General features: G+C 40.0%; 1 long non-coding RNA gene across 1 annotated transcript; it reads left to right on the forward strand.

Annotated features, from left to right (window-relative positions):
* Positions 1 to 1529: 1529 nt before the first annotated feature.
* LOC138851336 (uncharacterized) lies at positions 1530 to 2226 on the forward strand. The gene is made up of 2 exons (XR_011391164.1): positions 1530 to 1748; positions 1898 to 2226. It is a non-coding gene; the product is annotated as an uncharacterized lncRNA (long non-coding RNA).
* The last annotated feature ends 12531 nt before the right edge of the window (positions 2227 to 14757 follow it).

Below are 14757 nucleotides of genomic sequence, written 5' to 3' on the forward strand. Positions count from 1 at the left end.
CTACTAAACAAAAGCCTCAAGTAAATGCCATAGTAAATACCTTTTCTGACATATTCACAGAGATCCCAGGACTTACCACTACCGTTGTACACAAGATTCAATTGTCAGCTCATGAACCAGTAAGACGGAAAATTTATCCTGTTGCGGTTCACTTACGGAAAACATTTGATAACGAAGTTGACAAACTCTTAAAGTTAAATATCATTGAACCTTCTAAATCAGCTTTCTGTTCAGCAGTTGTCATGGTTAAGAAATCAGACAATTCTTACCGACTGGCTCAAGATTTTCGTTATTAAATGTTATCACTAAATGGGACGTTGAACCCATGTCAGTAATCGATCATGACTTGTATGAATTCCATGACTGTAAATTTTTCTCTGAATTAGACATCTCACAAGCGTACCATCAAGTGTCATTACACCCAGACTCTAAACGGCTTTCCCTACTCATAAAGGACTAATGCAATATCGCACAGTGCCTTACGGCTTGGTCACCGCGTGTGCCACGTATATCCGGCTTATGAGAATATTCCTTTCTGACCTCAAGAATGTTTCAGTGTATTTCGATAATATTTACATCATGATTTATGTCTGGGAGGATCATCTTACTACACTGTCGCTGGTTTTAAAAAGACTAAGAGCTCATTGCCTTACAATCAAACCACAGAAGTGTTTTCTTGGCTATTTCAAAGTACAATACCTCGGGTTTATTATTTCTGACAGTAATTTATCACCTCTTCCTAACAAGACGAAAGCAGTTCTAGAAAGCTCCTTCCTAACTACAAAACAAAATTGCTAAGAAGTTTCCTTGGGTCAGTAAATTTCAAAAGAGAATTTTTGTACATAATTTAAAAGGTCTGACTTCCATTCTCACAGACTATTTAAAAAGTATGTAAAGGAACCTCTTGTTTGTTCTGAAGAGGCTGTAGAAAGCTTCGAACAAAGTAAAGAATACTTTCCAATCCTCCTGTTCTAAAATTACCAGTTATTAATAAAGTCTTTTGTCTCCAAACGGATGCCTTCCATTCAGGACTCGGGGCTGTTCCACTACAGTATTATGATGAGATTCACTTCCCTATATCTTCCACCAGTAAGAAGCTTCTGCGAGGGAAGAAAACTACTCCACTGTGGAGAAGGAATGTTATGCATTGGTATGGGGTGTAAGTGGGTTCAACTACTACTTATATGGAAAACCCTTTGTGCTTGAAACAGATCGCAAGCCACTGATGTACCTGGAAAACTTCAAAGGTTCAAGTAGCCGACTCTTAAGATGGGCTATCCAGTCTTATAAGTTTAAAGTTGTTCATATATATATATATATATATATATATATATATATATATATATATATATATATATATATATATATATATATATATATATATATATATATATATATATATATATATATATATATATATATGACTCGGAAAACCACTTCTCAGATTGGCTGAACCGAGGGTGTACATAGTACTTTTCCCTCTGTAACTTAACATACTGCTTCCGACTATAAGTTTAGGAAAGGGGATATTTTGAGGAAAAAAAACTTAAAAAAGTGGGAGGTATGGTTGTTCAGACACCCAGGAACCACTAGCGTGTTACCGCCCACTCTTCCATCTAGTGGGCAGAGGCTAAACTTCAGTTCCTAGCGTCTGAGTTGCTTTAATTTCTATTCCTGGTAGTATTAACCTTACCTGGTGTGGGTTGAAGTTTGAAGAATAACTTCACCTCCACTCTTCTCATGATCAGGTACGGTGATCTACAAGGAGTATTTCTGTTCATTGATACTAATTTACCTGGTTACAAGTCATGACATTGAAGTAGAATACCAGCCTTTGTCTTTCTTCAATGTCATACTTATTTAACACTTATATAACCAGTGTTTTCTTTATTATCAGCTCTGCTGCTGACCTGGTCAACCAGGGTAGACGCTAGTTAATTGGAGCAAGATCCCTGTCTACAGGACGTAGTGGGACATTACGACTCCTCACCTCTAAAATCTGAATTGTGGTGATACAACCAAGTAGTGACAGGATTTTCAGAACATGGGACGAACACCGCCACCCAGGATAACCAACACCATTTCTTCTAAAACATCATCAGAAGACCATCCTGGGCATAAGATTCTCATGTCCCAACATCCTACTGGAACCACAGCGGCCAATATTTATTTTATTTATTTTTAATTAAAATCCTTAGAAAAATATAATTATTATCCATCAAGTTATTCATTTGTTATTTTTCCTTTCTTTTGTTCAATAGGAAGGCGTTCCCCTGACACTGGTAGCACAGAAGACCAGTACAGACACACAGAAGAACAAATATAGTACAGTAACAGAGAAGACCAGTACAGTAACAGAGAAGACCAGTACAGTAACAGAGAAGACCAGTAACAGAGACGACCAGTACAGTAACAGAGAAGACCAGTACAGTAACACAGAAGAATGAGTACAGTAACAGAGACGACCAGTACAGAAAATTAAAACAAAAGAACGGTAGAGTGCAGTACAGAAATGCAGTACAGTAGCAAAGAAAAAATGTACAGCAACATAGATGAACAATAAGGTTTATGGGATCACGGGGATACCTTTCTGGGATACGGGGATACCTTTCTGGGATCACGGGGATACCTTTCTGGGATCACGGGGATACCTTTCTGGGATCACGGGGATACCTTTCTGGGATCACGCATGATTATAATTACATCAGCCTTACATTCACTGCCTCTGCTGCTGCCTCTATATTAAACTGAAGAAGCCTACTGTGTAGGCGAAACGTTTTTGATTGAAGACACCTAACTGTTGGGTCTCACTCCAGCAACACCCACGGTATTGTCCCGGCCCGGGTCTTTTCCAGATGACCTACGTTATGTTAGAGTACCAGACATGTGTACCCAGGAGACCTGTCATCTTCACATCGCTCAACGACTCTCAAACATATATTACTGCCATTTCTAGTTGTTGCAATGTTATCTCTGTTGTGTTAATCAAAAATAAGAACAATATTTTTATTAATGTTATTTTTATTAATGTTAACTCCGGTGAATGAACAAAATAAGAACACTACCGTGGCTCCTATGAGAGTGGCTGGATTGGAAATAATACCACCCTGGTAGACGCTTTTGAATCCAAATTAGCAAATCTTGAATTATAATAACATTAATAATTTGCGACCACTGTCAGCCTCAGAGTTATCTCTGAGTTACCAGACCTTGCCACGTGGAGGCCAGTGGTTCGTCTTTAAGGTCCTCCCCCCCCCTCGCCTTCCCCAGGTTCATGTGTCCAGGAATCCATCCGTGGGCCCCCGGATGTCTACCCTTCCTCACTTCCCTAAGGTCAGCCTCGCCTCTCTCTCTCTGCCTTCCAGCCTCAGCCTTCCCTAGGGTTATGTATCCAGGAATTCATCCGTCCGCCGCCGGATGTTTCCCCTTTCTCACTTTCCCAAGGTCAGCCTCACCAACCTGTATTCATGCCTACCCCAGGTTCATGTATCCAGGAAACCATCCGTCTACCGCCAGATGTCTTCCCTTCCCCACTTCCCCAAGGTCAGCATCAACTGCATGTATTCATGCTTTCCCCAAGTTCATGTATCCAGGAATCCATCCGTTCGCTCCCGGATGTCTCCCCTTCCCCACTTACCCAAGGTTAGCCTCAACAACAACCTTCCCCAAGTTTATGTATCCAGGAATCCATCCGCTCGCTCCCGGATGTCTTCCCTTCCCCACTTACCTAAGGTCAGCGAGTTAGGTCAGTGCCTTCCCCGGATCAGTGTCTCCAGGAGTCCACTTGGTGTCACCTCAGGTGGAAATCCCTTCTCAAAGTCCCTTCCCCATCCGCTCGCTCCCAGATGTCTCCCCTTCCCCACTTACCCAAGGTTAGCCTCAACAACAACCTTCCCCAAGTTTATGTATCCAGGAATCCATCCGCTCGCTCCCGGATGTCTTCCCTTCCCCACTTACCTAAGGTCAGCGAGTTAGGTCAGTGCCTTCCCCAGATCAGTGTCTCCAGGAGTCCACTTGGTGTCACCTCAGGTGGAATCCCTTCCCCACTTCCCCAAAGTCAGCGGTATTCTTGCTTTACCCAGGTTCATGTATCCAGGAATCGATCCGTCTACCGCCGGATGTCTTCCCTTCCCCACTTCCCCAAGGTCAGCCTCAACTGCACGTATTCATGCTTTCCCCAGGTTCATGTATCCAGGAATCCATCCGCTCGCTCCCAGATGTCTCCCCTTCCCCACTTACCCAAGGTTAGCCTCAACAACAACCTTCCCCAAGTTTATGTATCCAGGAATCCATCCGCTCGCTCCCGGATGTCTTCCCTTCCCCACTTACCTAAGGTCAGCGAGTTAGGTCAGTGCCTTCCCCGGATCAGTGTCTCCAGGAGTCCACTTGGTGTCACCTCAGGTGGAAATCCCTTCTCCACTTCCCCAAAGTCAGCGGTATTCTTGCTTTACCCAGGTTCATGTATCCAGGAATCGATCCGTCTACCGCCGGATGTCTTCCCTTCACCACTTACCCAAGGTCAGCCTCAACTGCTGGTATTCATGCCTTTCCCAGGTTTATGTATCCAGGAATCCATCCGTTCGCTCCCGGATGTCTCCCCTTCCCCACTTACCTAAGGTCAGCCTCAACTACAACCTTCCCCAAGCTCATGTATCCAGGAATCCATCCGTTCGCTCCCGGATGTTTCCCCTTCCCCACTTACCTAAGGTCGGCGGTGCCTTCCCCGGATCAGTGTCTCCAGGAATCCACTTGTGTCACTGAGTGGACTCCCTTCCCCACTTCCCCAGAGTCAGCGGTTGCCACCCTCAGTGACCTTGCTGAATGGAAACTTGGTCTTGTCTAGCTGGTCTACGGTAGTGACTGTCCAGGTAGGTGGAATTACTGGAGGGGACACACAGTAAACTGCGTCCAGTAATTACATCCACCAAGACAGCCTGGAACCGTAGACCAGCTGGACGAGACGAAGCTCGTACACAGCTCGGCCACCTCGGGGGCTAATTAATTACAATTTTGGAATTCCTCTTATGTTACACTATGAATTTATACTGAGAACAAGTTTTTTTTAACTTATTTAGCAGTTTAAATGTGTTTGTGAGCGACATTCTATGTGAAATATGTAAATATATAAAGATGAACACGTTTGAGACACTAGTGGAGGACTGTGTGTCGTGTGTAACATGTTATTTTGTATAAATGAATGTAATATCTACGTGTTATTGTATATTGGTGTCATATGTACCTGTTCTTGTGTGTTCACGAATGTCATGTGTACATGTTATTATGTATGAAAAAGTATCAAATTCAAATCTCTAAATTTCCTCTATGAAAACTATAACAAATTTATAATAATAGCTATTTCTGGTGTTTCGTAAATGAATTTGAAGGTCGGATATATACATACATGCGCGCACACATATATGTGTGTGTGTGTGTATATACAGAGTTTTACATAATGTGTTAATAAAGCTGTGTTTAGAGTGACACCTGGTCTACATGATGGCTTACTCTGTATATACTGTCTTCTGAGGTGACATCACACGTCTTTAAGACCACAGGTGACATCACACGTCTTTAAGACCACAGGTGACATCACACGTCTTTAAGACCACAGGTGACATCACACGTCTTTAAGACCACAGGTGACATCACACAACATTATCTAACACCAAGTTTTTTGTGTAAATCTTTACCGTCTTTCTTGCATATTATAACTTAATTCAACACTATTGCTCTCAAAACATTTGCTAAGATTAAATACATTTTTAACTCTAGTATATTTTTATCAAACCTATAAATCCACCTAAGTGTTGCTTCCCTTTATATAAGTGTTTTTCACTTGGGTATTTCATTGTTTACACTTGATGCATATATTAATTTCCCTTTCAGAATTCACACTCTTCTTTGGTACGAATATTTTGTCTTTTCCATCATTTCATCCATCATATTTCTGACACACTTTATGGTCAACAGTCTTATTCCATTATAATTATTACATTCTTTAAAGTTTTCCCTTTTCTTTTATAAACATTATGAACAAAATCATTAAGTATTCCAGAACTTTATTACAACTGCCTCACAAACTTCAATCTTAATACATTCTAAATTTCCCAGTTTTATTCTTCTTATTGACTCATTTCTTTTATTCTGACTGACTAACTGTTGACAGCAGAGTCAGCCAGGCTGACAGCAGAGTCAGCCAGGCTGACAGCAGAGTCAGGCTGACAGCAGAGTCAGCCAGGCTGTACATATAAGTTTTCTTCTGATGTTTACTTTTCACAGCTACACATACACATCACTACTACACGGACACTGTGCTCTTCTTTATTGTGAATTATTATGTAGTTCATATAAGTTTTCTTCTGATGTTTACTTTACACATATATATACATACATGTGTACACATACACATCACTACAAACACACTACTACGTACACATATACATACATGTGTACACATACACATCACTACAAACACACTACTACGTACACATATATATACATGTGTACACGTTCTCATAAGCATATCTACACTCTCTCACACCACTGTTTAAATTAATGAGTTCTATATGAATAGTGTAAGAAAATTAAGAAAATTCTTGATCATGTTATTTAAATTTTCTTAAGAAACTGGAATGAGGGTTACAATATTTTGATGAAATATTTTGGAAAAGGATATAAATATGTGAAGAAGTGATTAACTTCAGAGACTTGGAGTTAAAACAGAGATATTCTTATAAATTATCTTAATAAACATTTAGTTTAATTAGAATTAATTATTAAATAATTCTCTCAGTTTTCTCATACTCTCTTCTCTCACCTCTTCAATAATGACATAAGAAACATTCACCACAACAGATGGATAAAAAAAAAAAACTCGGTGATGAAAATAAAAACTATCAACCTGGATGATTCGATCTACTGATAATAAGAATTTTGGTGGTGGCTGCCACAACCTGGCCAGTACGACTGTGTGTTGCCACAACCTGGCCAGTACGACTGTGTGTTAATGTCTCCCAGACTGTTGTTATGTACTGTGATGTATCAATGTTAACATATATTACACACTGAATGTTGTGGTGCACTATGTTGCAGAGATATATGACACACTGAATGTTGTGGTGCACTATGTTGCAGAGATATATGACACACTGAATGTTGTGGTGCACTATGTTGCAGAGATATATGACACACTGAATGTTGTGGTGCACTATGTTGCAGAGATATATGACACACTGAATGTTGTGGTGCACTATGTTGCAGAGATATATGACACACTGAATGTTGTGGTGCACTATGTTGCAGAGATATATGACACTGAATGTTGTGGTGCACTATGTTGCAGAGATATATGACACACTGAATGTTGTGGTGCACTATGTTGCAGAGATATATGACACACTGAATGTTGTGGTGTACTATGTTGCAGAGATATATGACACACTGAATGTTGTAGTGCACTGTGTTGCAGAGATATATGACACACTGAATGTTGTGGTGCACTATGTTGCAGAGATATATGGCATATAGCTGGAAAGTAATGAAAAAGACAAAACTGTAGAAGGGAACTATTGAATGAAGGAGTTTGTTTCACAGGTGAAAGTTCCTCTCTGCTGTTATGTGTTTTTTCACCACCATCGTTGTGTTGTGATGTGTATAAAGTCTGTCTGATACACCAGAGTTAATAATACTCTATGTAACCTGTCTGGTAAATACCTGATAAAAAACTTATTGACAGGATTCTTTTCTTAGGATTCTGTTGGTAGGAATCAAGTTTATAAGACTGGACGCTATTATGAGATTACTACTGGAAGGACTGTTACCAGAAGACTTTTAGTAGAAGACCTCCGGTAGGTTTCTGTTGGAAATAGTTTTGGCAACACTCTATTGGTAAAAGACTTTAGGTAGCGATTCGTTTGTAACGTATAAGATGAATAAAACGAGACTCACGAAATCGTAATGGCACGATTGCAAACAAACCAAACCACGGGCGGGATTTGAACCCGCGGTCAGAGAGTCTCAAATCCCGCCCGTGGTATGGTTTGGTTAAGATGAATCAAGTCAGATGGTTTTACAGTGACATATAAAACAGTGTATTAACACACAAAACATGAAAGTAACTCATAAAACAGTATCATAACAATAAAAAAGTATAGTGACACAAATCATTAGAGAAACACATAAAAAAGTAAATTGAGTACAATAACACATAAAACATTGTAGTGACAAATAAATTAGTACAATAACACATAAAACAGTGTAGTGACAAATAAATTAGTACAATAACACATAAAAAAGCTTAATAACAAACAAACCATCATAATTACACACAAAAATATATGTAATATAAAACAGTACAATAGCACAGAAGACCAGTACAGTACAGTAACACAAGACCAGTACAGTACAGTAACACAAGACCAGTACAGTACAGTAACACAAGACCAGTACAGTACAGTAACACAAGACCAGTACAGTACAGTAACACAAGACCAGTACAGTACAGTAACACAAGACCAGTACAGTACAGTAACACAAGACCAGTACAGTACAGTAACACAAGACCAGTACAGTACAGTAACACAAGACCAGTACAGTACAGTAACACAAGACCAGTACAGTACAGTACAGTAACACAAGACCAGTACAGTACAGTAACACAAGACCAGTACAGTACAGTAACACAAGACCAGTACAGTACAGTAACACAAGACCAGTACAGTACAGTAACACAAGACCAGTACAGTACAGTAACACAAGACCAGTACAGTACAGTAACACAAGACCAGTACAGTACAGTAACACAGAAGACCAGTACAGTACAGTAACACAAGACCAGTACAGTACAGTAACACAGAAGACCAGTACAGTACAGTAACACAAGACCAGTACAGTAACACAGAAGACCAGTACAGTACAGTAACACAAGACCAGTACAGTACAGTAACACACAAGACCAGTACAGTACAGTAACACAAGACCAGTACAGTACAGTAACACAAGACCAGTACAGTACAGTAACACAAGACCAGTACAGTACAGTAACACAAGACCAGTACAGTACAGTAACACAAGACCAGTACAGTACAGTAACACAAGACCAGTACAGTAACACAAGACCAGTACAGTACAGTAACACAAGACCAGTACAGTACAGTAACACAAGACCAGTACAGTACAGTAACACAAGACCAGTACAGTACAGTAACACAAGACCAGTACAGTACAGTAACACAAGACCAGTACAGTACAGTAACACAAGACCAGTACAGTACAGTAACACAAGACCAGTACAGTACAGTAACACAAGACCAGTACAGTACAGTAACACAAGACCAGTACAGTACAGTAACACAAGACCAGTACAGTACAGTAACACAAGACCAGTACAGTACAGTAACACAAGACCAGTACAGTAACACAAGACCAGTACAGTAACACAAGACCAGTACAGTACAGTAACACAAGACCAGTACAGTACAGTAACACAAGACCAGTACAGTACAGTAACACAAGACCAGTACAGTACAGTAACACAAGACCAGTACAGTACAGTAACACAAGACCAGTACAGTACAGTAACACAAGACCAGTACAGTACAGTAACACAAGACCAGTACAGTACAGTAACACAAGACCAGTACAGTACAGTAACACAGAAGACCAGTACAGTACAGTAACACAGAAGACCAGTACAGTACAGTAACACAGAAGACCAGTACAGTACAGTAACACACAAGACCAGTACAGTACAGTAACACAAGACCAGTACAGTACAGTAACACAAGACCAGTACAGTACAGTAACACACAAGACCAGTACAGTACAGTAACACAAGACCAGTACAGTACAGTAACACAAGACCAGTACAGTACAGTAACACAAGACCAGTACAGTACAGTAACACACAAGACCAGTACAGTACAGTAACACACAAGACCAGTACAGTACAGTAACACAAGACCAGTACAGTACAGTAACACAAGACCAGTACAGTACAGTAACACACAAGACCAGTACAGTACAGTAACACACAAGACCAGTACAGTACAGTAACACAAGACCAGTACAGTACAGTAACACAAGACCAGTACAGTACAATAACACAGAAGACCAGTACAGTACAATAACACAGAAGACCAGTACAGTACAATAACACAGAAGACCAGTACAGTACAATAACACAGAAGACCAGTACAGTACAATAACACAGAAGACCAGTACAGTACAATAACACAGAAGACCAGTACAGTACAATAACACAGAAGACCAGTACAGTACAATAACACAGAAGACCAGTACAGTACAATAACACAGAAGACCAGTACAGTACAATAACACAGAAGACCAGTACAGTACAATAACACAGAAGACCAGTACAGTACAATAACACAGAAGACCAGTACAGTACAATAACACAGAAGACCAGTAGAGTACAATAACACAGAAGACCAGTACAGTACAATAACACAGAAGACCAGTACAGTACAATAACACAGAAGACCAGTACAGTACAATAACACAGAAGACCAGTACAGTACAGTAACACAGAAGATCAGTACAGTACAATAACAGAGAAGACCAGTACAGTATAATACACACAATACCAGTGCAGTACAGTACAGTAACGCAGAGGACCAGTACGGTACAGAAACACAGAAGACAAACACAGTACAGTAACACAGAAGACCAGCACAGTACAAAAACAGAGAAAACCAGTAAAGTCCAAACCACAAAAGACCAGTACGGTACAATAACACAGAAGACCTGTAGAGTATAATAACACGAAAGACCAGTACAGACCAATAACACAGAAGACCAGTACAGTACAGTAACACAGATGACCAGTACAGAACAATATCACAGAAGACCAGTACAGAACAACAACACAGAAGACCAGTACAGTACAGTAACACAGATAACCAGTACAGAACAACAACACAGAAGACCAGTACAGAACAATACACAGAATTCCAGTACAGAACAATACACAGAATTCCAGTACAGTACATTAACACACAGGATCTGTACTTTACAGTAACACATAAAACAACGCAGTACACTAACACAGAAGACCAGCACAGTACAATAACACACACGACCAGTACAGTGCAATACACACAATATCAGTACAGAACAGTACAGTAACACAGAGGAACAGTACGGTAGAGAAACACAAAAGACCAGCACAGTACAATAACACAAAAAGCCAGTGCAGTAAAAAAACACAGAAAAGAAGTGCAGTTTAAATCAGAGAAAACCAGTGCAGTACAATAACACAGAAGACCAGAAGTGTACAATAACACGGAAGACCAGAAGTGTACAATAACACGGAAGACCAGTACAGAATAATACACAGATGAACAGTATAGTACATTAACACACAGGACCAGTACAGCACAATATCTCAGAAGACAAGTGGAGTACAATACCACAGAAGACCAGTACAGTGCAATAACACAGAAGACCAGTACAGTACAATAACACAGAAGACTAGTACAGTACAATAACACAGAAGACCAGTACAGTACAATAACACAGAAGACCAGTATAGTACAATAACACAGAAGACCAGTACAGTACAATAACACAGAAGACCAGTACAGTACAATAACACAGAAGACCAGTACAGTTCACTAACACATAAGACAAGTACAGAACAATACACAGAATACCAGCGCAGTACATTAACACAGAGGACTAGTACGGTACAGTAACACAGGCGACCAGCACAGTACAGCAACACAGTACAATAACACAGAAGACTATAACAGTACATTGCACACAATACCAGCGCAGTACAGTACAGTAACACAGAGGACCAGTACGGTACAGGAACTCAGAAGACCAGCACAGTACAATAACACAGAAGACCAGAACAGAACAATACACAGAATACCATAACAGTATACGACCAGCACAGTACACTAACACAGATCAGTAAAGTTTAATAATACAGAAGAGCAGTAAAGTACAATACACACAATACCAGTGCAGTACAGTACAGTAACGCATAGGACCAGTACGGTACAGAAACACAGAAGACAGAGTACAGTAACACAGAAGACCAGTACAGTACAATAACACAGAAGACCAATACAGTACAATAACACAGAAGACCAGTACAGTACAATAACACAGAAGACCAGTACAGTACAATAACACAGAAGGTCAGTACAGTACAATAACACAGAAGACCAGGAGAGTACAGTAACACAGAAGACCAGTACAGTACAATAACACAGAAGACCAGTACAGTACAATAACACAGAAGACCAGTACAGTACAGTAACACAGAAGACCAGTACAGTACAATAACACAGAAGACCAGTACAGTACAATAACACAGAAGACCAGTACAGTACAATAACACAGAAGACCAGTACAGTACAGTAACACAGAAGACCAGTACAGTACAATAACACAGAAGACCAGTACAGTACAATAACACAGAAGGGCAGTACAGTACAATAACACAGAAGACCAGTACAGTACAATAACACAGAAGGGCAGTACAGTACAATAACACAGAAGACCATTACAGTACAGTAACACAGAAGACCAGTACAGTACAATAACACAGAAGGGCAGTACAGTACAATAACACAGAAGGGCAGTACAGTACAATAACACAGAAGACCAGTACAGTACAATAACACAGAAGGGCAGTACAGTACAGTAACACAGAAGACCAGTACAGTACAGTAACACAGAAGACCAGTACAGTACAGTAACACAGAAGACCAGTACAGTACAATAACACAGAAGACCAGTACAGTACAATAACACAGAAGGGCAGTACAGTACAATAAAAAAAGGCCAGTACAGTACAGTAACACAGAAGACCAGTACAGTACAGTAACACAGAAGACCAGTACAGTACAATAACACAGAAGGGCAGTACAGTACAATAAAAAAAGGCCAGTACAGTACAGTAACACAGAAGACCAGTACAGTACAATAACACAGAAGACCAGTACAGTACAATAACACAGAAGACCAGTACAGTACAATAACACAGAAGACCAGTACAGTACAATAACACAGAAGACCAGTACAGTACAATAACACAGAAAACCAGTACAGTACAATAAAAAAAAGGCCAGTACAGTACAGTAACACAGAAGACCAGTACAGTACAATAACACAGAAGACCAGTACAGTACAATAACACAGAAGACCAGTACAGTACAATAACACAGAAGACCAGTACAGTACAGTAACACGGAAGACCAGTACAGTACAGTAACACGGAAGACCAGTACAGTACAGTAACACGGAAGACCAGAGAAGTACTATAACAGAGACGGGCAATACAGTTCATTAACACAGAAGACCAGTAGAGTACAATAACAAAGAAGGCCAATACAATACAATAACATAGGTGACAAATACAGAACAATAACACAGAAGACTAGTACAGCACAATAACACAGATCAGTACAGTACAGTAACACAGGAGACAGGTACAGTAAAGTAACACATAAGACCAGTACAGTACAGTAACACAGAACATCATTACAGTACAATAACGCAGAAAATCAGTGCAGTACAATAACACATAAGACCAGTACAGAACAATAACACAAAAGACCAGTATAGTACTATAACACAGAATGCCAGTACAGAATAACAACGCAGAAGACCAGAGTAGTACAATAACACAGTAGACTAGCACAAAGAATAACACAAGAACAGTACATTACAATAACGTAGACTAGCAATACAGTTCACTAACACAGAAGACCAGTACAGTACAATAACACAGAATACCAGTACAGTACAGTAGCACACAGGAACACTTCAGTACAGTTACAAAGAGGACAACTACTGTTCAATAACATAGAAGACGAGTACAGTACAATAGCACAGAAGACCAGTATAGAACAATAACACAGGAGACCAGTAGCGTACAATAACACAGAGGCCCAGTACAATAACACGGAAGACCAGAACATAACAATAACACAGAAGGCCAGTGCAGTACAGTGACAGAGAAAACCAGTACAGCACAAAAACTCAGACGACCAGTAGAGTACAATACACAGAATCCAGTACATTACAGTAACACAGAAGACCAGTACATAACAACACAGAAGACCAATACAGAACAATACACAGAAGACAGGTACAGTAAAATAATACAGAGGACCAGTACAGCACCTTAACACAGAAGACCTGTACAGTACAATAACACAAAAGAGCAGTACAGTGCAATAACACAGAAGACCAGTACAGCACAGTAAGACAGAAGACCAGTACAGTACAATAACACAGAAGACAAGTACAGTATAATAACACAGAAAACCAGTACAGAACTATAACAAGGAAGACCAGTACAGAACAATAACACAGAAGATTAGTTCAGTACAATAACACAGACCAGTACAGTACAGTAACACGGAAGACGAGTACTGTACAGTGACACAGAACACCAGTAAAATACAATAACACAAAAGACCAGTACAGTACAATAACAGAGAATACAAGTACAGTACAATAATGCAGAAGACCATACAGTACAGTAACGTCGAAGACCAGTACAATACAATAACACCAAAGACCATTACAGTACAATACACTCATTACCAGTACAGTACAGTAACACAGAAGACCAGTGCAGAACAACAACACAGAAGACCAGTAAAGAGCAATACACAGAATACCAGTACAGTACATTAACACAGACGACCAGTTCGGTATAGTAACATAGAAGAGAAGCACAGTACACTAGCACAGAAGACCATTACTGTACAATGC

The sequence above is a fragment of the Cherax quadricarinatus genome, unplaced genomic scaffold, assembly GCF_038502225.1.
Source record: "Cherax quadricarinatus isolate ZL_2023a unplaced genomic scaffold, ASM3850222v1 Contig361, whole genome shotgun sequence".
Lineage (NCBI taxonomy): Eukaryota > Metazoa > Arthropoda > Malacostraca > Decapoda > Parastacidae > Cherax > Cherax quadricarinatus.